Here is a 12,153-nt window from a genome sequence, read left to right as displayed (position 1 = left end):
ATTGATAAGATGTTGGTTGAAAAAGGGGAAAAAAATTCAAAAAAAAAGAAAGTTAAAAAAAAATTTTTTTTTTTTAAAGATTTTATTTATTTGACAGAGAGACACAGCGAGAGAAGGAACACAAGGCAGGGGGAGTGGAGAGGGAGAAGCAGGCTTCCCGCTGAGCAGAGAGCCCGATGCGGGGCTCGATCCCAGGACCCCGGGATCATGACCTGAGCCGAAGGCAGACGCTTAACGACTGAGCCACCCAGGCACCCCCCCAAAAAAAATTTTGAAAGACTAAAGAATCATGGGAAAAAAGCCAGGAATTCTATATGCAGTATTCCCCTAGCGCTGGAGTTCTGCTGTTCTCATTGATTGGTAAACTTCATCTTGGCTAGCTGTTCTTGCTGATCTTCTTTTGTCATGGTTCCCAGATGTCTTTGCCGGAGGTGGAATTACCTCACCCTTGCAGGGTCCGGGCTATGTAATCTGCTGGGGTTTGCTCTCGGGAGCTTTTGTTCCCTGCAAGCTTTCGGTACAGCTTTGGAGGACGAGAGTGAAAATGGCGGCCTCTCAATCTCCGCCCCGGAGGAGCTTAGAACTCTGGGCCCCACTCCTCAGTGAGCCCTCAGAGAAAAGCAGTCGGTCACTCCTGTCTCCCCCATCTTCGGCCACACTCCGTGATTACCCGGCCTGTGACCGAGCGTTTCTATCTCTGGCACACGACCCCGTGTGGAGTCTCCAAACCCAGCAGATTCCTGCGGTGCGCTCCCGTGCCCGCTCCTCCTGGAGGAAGGGGAGTCTCCCCAGATCTGCCACTTGTTGGGTCCCTGCTGGAAGAGCAGTGGCCTGACTGCACCTCGGATCATGGTTTATGGCAACCCCGAGCTGAGAGCCCACTCCTCGGCTCCGTCTCTGCAGCCAGTTCCCCTGCTTGGATACCTGGGAGCTCTGCCGCACTCAGACACCCCCGGTCTTTCTGTGACCCCGAGGGTCCTGAGACCACACTGTTCCCACGAGGGTTCCACCCCCCACTTACCCACTGGAGTGACGTCCCTCAGTGGAACAGACTTCTAGAATTTTGGATTTGTGCTCTGCTGCTCTATCACTTGCCAGAAGCAGTTGACGGAGGCCCCCTCCCCTGCCGTCTATCCTCCCGAATATCACCTTGGATTCACTTCTTTGCATGTCTTACCTTCCAGAAAGTGGTCACTTTTCTGTTCAGAGAGTTTTTGCTATTCTTTTCTTCGATTTCCTGTTGAGTTCATAGATGTTTAGAGTGGTTTGATCCCTATCCAGCTGAATTCCTGGGACCAGACAAAATTTAGGTCTCCTACACCTCCTCCATCTTGCCTGACCCATAGACTCTTAAATGAATAGTTTGAACTCAAACAAATGTATTAATTAAAATTCTCTGAGTTGCAACAATCAGACCCACTTAAACATAAATAAGCAATATATTAGAAGGATACTAGAGAGTCACAGAACTAAAGGATGCATTGAAAAATGAAGGCAGCATGAAAGACCTTTCTGGAATGCTGAGAATTAACCTGACATATTTCTGAAATAATCGTAGTTTTTCCCCCCAATAATTTTAGGATCAAAATTCAAATTCCACCAAGATAATTGAAGGAACACAAGTTGAAGATTTATTTTGCAGATATGTTATTATTTTTATGATATTGAATATTTCTATGTGTGATTGTCCTTGAAGGTTTTGTGAAATCTTTCTACACCAACTCAGATGCCCTCATATCTACCCTCAGAGGTGGTCCCCATATGGGCCCCTCCTAGGGTTGCTAAGATTCTGAGAGATTCACTGATAAACTGCTACCAGTTATTTTTTAACAGCCGGGGGGGGGAAACTAAAATTAAAATTAATGGAAAATCTTGCAAATTCTGGGCTGTATTCTCTACTTTGTTTTCTTTTGTAAAGATTTTATTTATTTATTTGAGAGAGAGAAAGTGCATACAAGCAGGGGGAGGGGCAGAGGGAGAGGGAGAAGCAGGCTCTCTGCAGAGCATGGAGTCGGACTCAGACTCGGGCTTGTTCCCAGGACCCTGGGATCATGACCTGAGCCAAAGGCTTGATCCCAGGATCCGGGGATCATGACCTGAGCAGAAGGCAGACATTTAACCCACTGAGCCACCCAGGCACCCCTGTGTTCTCTACTTTAAACACACTTGCTCAGGTGCCTGCAGATGAAATCTTGGGAAAGCTAGCAGAAGCCAGGGAAAGGTTAGAATTTCTACCAGAGTTAGTTCTCCCAGATCTCTGAAGTGCCAGGTCAAGAAAGGAAGGCAAAATTTCATATCTTTTCCTTTCCAAATCTAAACTCTTATAAATTTGGTTTTGGGATCGATCCTTTCTCTCTCAGGGACAGCTATTTCCTTCTTATTTGTCTCATTCAGTGTACTGAAACTTGGCTTGGCTTTCTGCCTGTCTTGGTCATGCACATCATCCATTCTTGTGTATACAAGCAGGTCCACTCTTAGGTTGGGGGTCCCCAAAATATGGTTGGACAGAAATGTGGGCTGCAGTTCATTTGTGGCTAGGGTCCTACCAACTGTTGCCAGCTCTCAGGGGGATTGTCTAAGTCTTTCTTTCTTTTGGCTATTTTTGGGAGTGGCTCTGGATCTTGGGAAGGTAGTATCTTTTGGGGTTGTTCAATACTGCCAAGAATATTTACTTTTGGTCCTGGCTGAAGCTTGACAAGATATTTGAAAAGATTTTTTTTTTTTTTTTTTTTAACTAATGCTATGGTCAGAAGTTGGCCAAATTGGAAGCTGAATACAGTTTAATAAATCCTGATAGGAAATTTTTTTTTTTGTCCTTATTCCCTAAGCTAAAATGAAACTATGTACCCAGAGGGAAGGAAAAATATTCCAAAGACAAACAGCTCTAAATCCAAAACATATGAATCTTTTGATTTCTATCTCAGTTAAAGATCTTTTTCCTGATATAAAGAAACAAATTGAAGATAATGTAGTCAGATGGGTGGGTCAGCAAACTTGATATCATTCAGGTTGGAACCCAATTCTTGGAGGAATTAAAAACAACTGTCCTATAAATTGTCTTACAAATTGAATCCTCACAAGAATAGAAAAAGCCCACCTATCCTTTTGACCAATCACAAAACCCCCTTTTATAGGCATGTATACCTGTCATTTATTTGGATTATGAATAATGAGAATATTAAATATATTCCCACTTCTATAATAAAGAAAAATTTACTCAATTCAACATGCATTACATATTGTGTGACTAAGATTTGCATGTCATATCTGTGCTTTCAAAAATTAAACTACACAATCATGTTCCAACTGGCTGGAAAGATAAGGTTCCTGTCTAACCAGGTTCATAAACAGGCTTGTTAAATACTTGTTGGGGATATTCTGGACTGGATGGAAATTTGAATTGGGAATTATATTAGAAGTTTCAGATGTTCCTGGGGTGCCTGGGTGGCTCAGTCGGTTAAGTGTCCCACTCTTGATTTTGGCTCAGGTCATGAGCTCAGGGTCATGAAATCAGGCCCTGCATTGGGGTCCATGTTCAGTGTGGAGTCTGCTTAAGATTCTCTCTCTCTCCCTCTCTCTCTGCCCCTCTCCCCCCATGCTTGCACTCTCTTTCTAAATAAATAAATAAAATCTTAAAAAAAGGAAGTTTCAGAGGTTCCTTCTATGTCTCAGAAATGATGGTTTTATTCATACTTTGATTCCTATATTCCTAAGTTCAGATGTGTATAAATGACTATTTTCCATCTCACAGAGATGAGCTAAATTCCAGGTTAAAGTCTGTAATATCCATCTATCAATCAAATCATTCACAGAATTTAAGTTTTCAAAAATATTTTGGAACTATTCAACACATACACACAATTATTAGTTAAGTTTGCCTGATGCTTAAAATGTCATTGGGCTCCTGATCATATCATTGTTAATGTATTATTCTTAAATATGAAACATGGTTTTATGATTTTAATATGCTGCATGGTTTGTTATACTCACTGAAAACATGAAGTGGCATGTTGCTAACTTTATACTTGATAGGAAAACATCTAGTGCATATGGAAGTAGAATTCTAGTTGAACAGATGGCTGTTACAGGTGAAGACTAAATAATGAAAAAGTATTTTCCATGTTATTGAAAGGGTTTGGCTACAATATGTGATTAAACTCCTTCCAGGAAGCAGAAAATACTAAGTATATACCTTTTAAAATTTGTAGAAACAGCTTTATACATGAAAAAAGTACTAATCTCATCACTCATTCATTCAGTTGTTACTGGCAAAATTCTGTAGTCAATTAACAACTTAAATGAAGTACTCCTCTCTCAGCAATCATTATATTACAAATTAAATTTTAGGACAATTCAGTTTGTATAAGTGCCATTGCAGACTGAAGTCTTATTGGCTAAAGGGTCATTGTCATGTCAATTATTTTTTCCCTTTTGTGATGTGAATCAGCCTCTTTTTATGACATTATAGACAAGAGAAAGATCAAAGAATGAATGATTCATTTTTCTGCATTTTTGAGTAGTTCATTTTTAATAAATTTGATCTCAGATGTACTCTTACACTGATGTCTGGATAGTTACAAATATGTAATGATCACAGAACTCTTTTATCGTGAATCTAATTTACAAATAAAGAGAACATACATCATAATTTACATCTTAACCTGAGGAAGACTTATATGCTGCATTGAACAAAGATCATATGGATGCATTTAAGTCACTTGTTCTTACTCTTTTATGGTCAAATTCTGAATTATGATCATTTTGAAATTGTAATCTGTGAGTAGAACAGATGTGTAAAACTTAGTTGGAAATGAAATGTCCATAAAAGTAGTCTCAGTTGTCAAGTGATTGTTCACTTACTAGAGGAGTGGTAGACTTAAACCCAAGTTGAAATATTGAAGAAGTACCTTAAATACATGTTCTTTTTTTTTTTTTTTAAGATTTTATTTATTTATTTGACAGAGAGAGAGAGACACAGCGAGAGAGGGAACACAAGAAAGGGGTGTGGGAGAGGGAGAAGCAGGCTTCCCGCTGAGCTGGGATCCCTATGTGGGGCTCAATCCCAGGACCCTGGGATCATGACCTGAGCCAAAGGCAGACGCTCAACCGACTGAGTCACCCAGGTGCCCCTACATACTTATTCTTAAAGTGTGCATATAAAGTCAGGTGATCTACTCAGAGTGGATATATTCTTTCAAAGTAGTGTTGGTTACTGACCTGAGAATGAAGGAATTTGTGAAATAAATATGAACACAACTTATAATCTCTTAGAGTTGAGTCTTCTCTTACTAAAAAAAAAATGATTTTTAAAAAACTTGACCAAATAGGAAATAAAACTTAAACATCTTTGGAAAGTTCTCTTTATTAAACATTCAGTCCTGTGCTCTTTTAAAAACTTGATTACAAATGATACTGGCTTTAATATCTAAGAATTTTCTCAATTGTCAATTTTCCATTAAATTATTTTGTTAAGACAAAATAACTACAATTAAAAAAATTATCCAATTAATTATACTTGAACAATCCAGGCAATTATTCAGTGATCAAGTCTGCTGAGAGTCATACATTGATTTAACTCTTTAAGGTATGTAAGGAATTTGGAAGGACAGGAAAACAATTTTCTGGGTACTTTTCTGGAGTATTAGATAGTTTGCATATTATTTAAATTATCTTCTAAACACGACATGAAGAAAATAAAAGTCCTATGTAATAGCCAGTGTTCAAACTCAGGAGTCTGACTCCAGAGACTTTAGTTATTTAAAAATCCATATTTTGTAAAAATAAAACAGACTAGGGAAGCAATTTTTGTCATGAAAGCTATAAGGAATGAATTGAGTTTTCTAGAAAGAAAAAAGAAAACTAAAATGTCTCAGTAAAGTTAAATGGACATTTATTATAAGGAATAAAAACTCTACATTCTGTTTGGAATATGTGTTATCATAACAACAGATGAAAAGAGAAAGTACATTTAGTTAATAATAGTTTGCTCTTAGATTTTGTATAGAAAACTGTGATTATTAATTACTTACGTTTACGTGAGGAAAAGATAAAATAATCCTGTTTGCATTCCCCAGTCTTTCTACTCAGTTTCCACTCACACCCTACAGGTAATCAATTTGATTAATTTCTTCTTGTCATTTTTTTTTTCATTAGCAAGCAGATGGACATATATTTTATTACTTCTTCCTTTTTTTCTTACATGAAACCTAGCCCATTAGACATATGAATTTGTATTTTGCTTCTCTACTTAACAATATATCCATCTTGGACCTCACTCCACATTTGTATGTAGAGATATTCTTCATTCTTTTTACAGGTGTGTAATACTCTATTGTGTGGGTTCCATAGTTTATTTAACCATTTTTCTGGGTATGAGCATTTTGACTGTTTTCAAAATTTTGAAATTATAAATAATGCTGCAACAAATAACCTTGTATATATGCATTTTTATCTTGTTGAAGGTGTGTATAAACAGAGTAAATCCTTAGAAATGAGAATTCTGGATCAAAAAATAAGTGTATATGTAATTGTGTTAGTTTATCGGAAATTTCTTTCCAGAGGGCGCTAGCATCACCTTCTCAGCTGCAACGTATGAGAGTGCCAGGTTTCCCATAACCTTGTCAACAGAACAGGATGTCATTCTTACTAATTTCACCCACATGATAAATGAGAAATGCTGTCTTATTGATGTTTTCATTTATATTTCTCTAACTGTGAGTGAGAATAAATATCTTTACACATGTTTAGCGCTATTTTTATACATTTATTTATTTAAGATTTTATTTATTTATTTGACACAGAAAGAGGGAGAGCACAAGCAGGGGGATGGCAGGCAGAGGGAGAGGGAGAAGCAGGCCCTGTGGAACAGGGAGCCAGACTCAGGGCTTGATCCCAGGACTCCAGGATCATGACTTGAGCCAAAGGCAGATGCTTAACCATGAGCCACCCAGGAGCCCCTATTATTATACCTTTAATGTGAATTGTTTTTTGTATCTGTCTCCAAATTTTCTATTGGATATTTGATCCAGCATCCCCAACTTTTAAGTGTTCTTTACATATTAAGAATGTTAACCCTTCATCTGCAGTATGTATTGCAAACTTGCAATATATACTTTCAAGTTTGTCGGTTGTCTTTTGACTTTTTTTATGGTGGGTTTTCTTGTTTTGTTTTGTTGTAGTAAAATTTGCTGCCATTTCTAGATCTCTGACTTTTGAGTTATGGTTAGAAAGTCTTTTCCTGATGCTGAAATTAAAGATGAATTCATATATGTTTTCTACTAGTACTTGTAGGCTCCATTTTTTTATGTTTGAATTGATGATCCATTTGGAATTAAGTTCTTGAGTATGGTGGTGAAGTATGGATCTAATTTTATCTTTTTCCAAATGGCTAACCAATTGTCCCTGTACCATTTATTAAAATGTCCTTCTTTGCCTTATTAATTTGAAATACCACCTTTATCCTATGATATCTAATAAATTTCTATATATACTTGTAACTATTTCTGGACCTTTATTCTATTTCAACAATCTGCTTGTCTGTTTATGTGCCAGTACCATACAGTTTTAGTTAATAGAGCATACAACATTTTTTTTTGTGTTTTGATCCAGTTTGTTGCATGTATCAATAGTTTGTTCTTTCATATTCTTGATAATATTCCACTGTATGAATACACCATAGTTGTTTAGTCATTTTAGCTATTTTAGCCATTTTCCTGTTGATGGACAGCTAGGATGTTTCCAGTATTTTGTTATTTTGAATAAAGCTGTGAAGAACATTCCTGTTAAAATCTTTTGGGATTATGTGTTTCGCATTCTTTGAGTAAATGCCTAGGATTGGAATTTCTGTAATATAACAGTTTTTTTGTTAGTTTGATTGTTTTGCTTTAGTTAGGGTTTTGAAAAAAAATTAAAAAAGAAACTGCCAGACTTGTTCTAAATGTAATTTGCCATTTTACAATTCTACCAATGATATATGAGAGTTCTGATTTCTCCATATCCTTGCCAATATTGAGTGATGTTAGTCTGCTTTTATTTTTTGCTTGTCTAATAAGTGTGGAGTGAGATCTCACTGTGGATTTATTTTTTATTATGTAGACACTTTTCAGATATTTACTGACAACGTGTATATCCTTCCTTCTGAGGTATTTGCTACAGTAATTGTTTCTTTTTAAAAAAATATTGAGGTGGGGGCACCTGGGTGGCTCAGTTGGTTAAGCGGCTGCCTTTGGCTTAGGTCATGATCTCAGGGTCTTGGGATTGAGCCACGCATTGGGCTCCCTGCTCAGTGGGGAGTCTGCTTCTCTCTCCCTCTGTTCCTCCGCCTCCCCCCTACTCATGCTCGTCCTCTCTCTCTCTCAAAAATAAATAAATAAAATCTTTTAAAAAAAAAGCTTTATAGACTTAACTTTCAGATTTATGACTCACTTCATATTGTTGCTTATGGCCTTAATTATGAGTCAAGGTTCATTTTTATTTTACATATATTCTATAGCTCCAGCACTACTTATTGTAAACTTTTTTCTTAAAATATTGTATTGTTTGGCATCTTTGTAAAAAATAGATACCTGGGGAGATGGGGAGATGTTAGTCAAAGAGTATAAGCTCCAGCTTAAAATAAGTAAGTTTTAGGGAACTAATGTACAGCAGGTCATTATAGTTAATAATACTGAGTTATATACCTGGAAGTAGCTGAGAGGGTAGATCTTAAGTGTTCTCATCACACACACACACACACACACACACACACACAAGAACACAAGAACTGGTAATTATGTGGCAAGATGGAGTTGTTGGCTAACGCTGTGGCAGCAGTCATTTTGCAGTATATGCATATCAAACCAACAAGTTGTACACCCTAAAACTTACACAATGTTATATGCCACTTATATCTCAATAAAGCTGAAAAAAAAAAAAAACCCCGAATGACTGTAAAAATGTGGATACAGTTCTGGTCTCTATTCTTTTCTAGTGACCTATCTGTCAATTTTTATGCTGGAGCCACATTGTCTTGATTACTATAGCTTTACAAAAAGTCTTAAAGCCAGGTAGTATAAGTCCCCTAACTTCATCCTTTATTTAAAGGATTTTTTACTATTCCTTTTTATGCTTGCAAATTTGGGGATCAGTTTGTCAAATTCTTAGGGAAAAATCTGTTGAGATGTTTGGGATAGTGTTACATCTATAGATCAATTTGGAATTTGTATCTTAAGTATATTGTGTCTACTGATCTTTGAACATGACATACCTCTCCACTGGTTTGTTGTCATTAATTTCTCTTAGGAATGCCTTGTATTTTTCAGTTTAGAGATCTCAGATATGTTTGATTAAATTTATTGTTAGGTATTTTATGTTTTGGGGGCGTACTACTTGTAAGTGGAAATTTAAAAATCATCTATTTTCCAATTGTTAGATACTAAAGTAAGTACAAAGTTTTTATTTTTATATGGATCATGTACCCCCTGACAATGTTCAAATCACTTATTAGTTTTAGTAGCAGTTTTGTTAATTTTCAAGATTTACCTCATAAACAATTGCTATCTGTAGAAGGGAGAGTCCTGTTTTCTTTCTTTTTTTTTTTTTAGACTGCCTTTTACTTCTTTTTCTTGCTTAATTGCAATGCCTAAGGACTCCAGTACAAGGCTGAATAAAAATGGTGAGAACAGACACCCTTGCTTGGTTCTTGATTATGGGAGGAGAATTATTCAACATTTAACTTTTAATTGTGATGTTGTCTGTAAGTTTTACATGCATGGTTCTTTATCAAAGGAAGGAAGCTTTTATCTATTCCTAAGAGTCTGAATTTTTCTCATGCATAGATAATGCATTTTGACAAATTCTTTTTCTTAATTTACTTCAATGACCATATGACTTTTCCCCTTTACTATATTAATGGTATGCCTCATGAGCACAGATTTTCAAATGTTAAAGTAGACTTGCCTTCATGGTTTGTGATCTTTTTTATTTTTTGCTGGATTTTTTGGTTATTATTTTGTTAAGTAGTTTTGCATCAACATTCATGAGGGTTATCAGTCTGCAATTAAAAAAATTAATGTCTATTAATATTTTGATATTAGGTCATATTGATCTTGTGTAATAAGCTTGGAGGTGTTCCCGCATCTTCTATTTTCTGGAGTCTGTACTATTAGTGAAATTTGTTTAAAACATGCTGGTTAGAATTCATCAGTGAAATCATGTGGACCTGGAATTTTTTTTTATATGATCATGTTTGATAGCAAGTACACTTTCTTAAATAATAACTGGGCTACCCTGATTTTCTATTTCCTCCTGTGTCAATGTTTATAAATTGCATTGGGAAAAATTTTTCCCCTTAATTTAATGTCAAAATGTTTTTGGGATATAGTTTTTCATAATATTTATTTATTTATTTATTTATTTATTTATTTATTTTATTTATTTATTTATTTTTTAAAGATTTTATTTATTTATTTGAGAGAGAGAGCACATGAGAGGGGGGAGGGTCAGAGGGAGAAGCAGACTCCCTGCCGAGCAGGGAGCCCAATGCGGGACTCGATCCTGGGTCTCCAGGATCATGACCTGAGCCGAAGGCAGTCGCTCAACCAACTGAGCCACCCAGGCGCCCTCTCATAATATTTACCTATTAGCTTTTTAAAGTCTAGAAGATGAAATGCTAGCCCTGGTTTCATTCTGGATATTACTAATTTTAGTTGTTGCTCTCATTCTCTTGATCATTAGAGCTAGGTGATTATTAATTTTGTTTATATATTTTAAAAAGAAAATTTGGCTTTGTTAATGTTATTTGGATACTTTTCTCTTCATTATTAATCTTCTTAAAGAGAGACTTAAGGGATTTGATTTTAGACCTTTCTTTTCTAATACAATAATTTTAAAGCTATTGATTTGTGAATACCTCAGCAATATGATTGACTCCCAGTCATATTACTTTAAAGAAGAGATTATTTTACAGCAGCACTATTAACATTTTGAACAGAATGTTGTGTGTATGTATGGTGGGATGTTTAGCAGCATTCCTGACTTATACTTAGTAAATGTCAGTAGTTCCCCAACTAGTGGTGACAATGGAAAGTGTTGCCAAACTTGCCAAATGTCCCCTGTGAAGCAAAATCACCTCTAGTTGAGCATCACCTCTTTAAACTATTCTCCATACATGCAGAGAATCCCATCAATTTTTATGGCATTACTTTTAGTGAGAATTGACTACCAACAACCCCCTGACATTTGCTCAAAGACCCCACAGTAGATAATGTCTTAGTTTCAGGTTCTTCTTGATGCAAACTTGAGACAAAGATTTGAGTGCAAGTAGTTTATTTGCAAGATGCTCATAGGAAATACTGATACAGGAATGGCAGACTGAGTAAAAAGAAGGGGAGAACATATTGGTTAGATTAATGAGCAGATTCTGATTATGGACAATTTTGATGTACTCTTGTTGGAGATCTCTGGGAGTTTTCAAAATATAAGTGTTGTCCAACCTGAGGGCAAAAAAGTGGATTTATTTACCCACCAACTTTCATCGTTTGCTTTTTTTTTTTTCCTGAGGAATTAATTTCCGGCATTTCAGCCTTGGAGTCTCTGCTTAATGCAGAGACTAAGGACTCAAGTCCAGAGACTTAGAACAGAGAGCAGTGAGTAGGAATTAGAAGAAATGTATGTGATATTATGAGAGACTCTAATAGGAAGGTTAAATGTAATGAGGGGATTCAGAAAAGGCTTCAATGTGGAAGAAGCATTTGAGCTAATATATGCAGGATAAAGTCATGGATAATTAGTTGAGCATTTGAGAATTGAAGTACATTCCAGGCAGAAGAATCAGCATATGCAGAATCCCTGAATTATGCTTGGAACAATCAAGAAATCAAATGAAGATTAAGCATGGTGAAGTACAAAATGTAGGTAGGACATATTGAAAGATTAACTGGCAGTGATGGACAAGGACCAGATGCTGCAAGATTTCATAGATAATGTTAAAGATTTTAGTTTGTATCATAAGGAAGGGAGTGAGGATTGAGGAGGATTACATTACTTAAATTTAGGTATTTAAATGGCTTCATTATGGATTAAAAGTAGATATAGAGTGAATAAAAATATCTAATTGCGTTGCCATTACTGTGAACCAGGAAAAGGACAGTGGGGGGCATATATAAATGGGAGGCA

The sequence above is a fragment of the Phoca vitulina genome, unplaced genomic scaffold (genome assembly GCF_004348235.1).
Source record: "Phoca vitulina isolate PV1807 unplaced genomic scaffold, GSC_HSeal_1.0 scaffold8, whole genome shotgun sequence".
Lineage (NCBI taxonomy): Eukaryota > Metazoa > Chordata > Mammalia > Carnivora > Phocidae > Phoca > Phoca vitulina.
This window is presented reverse-complemented; position numbering follows the sequence as displayed.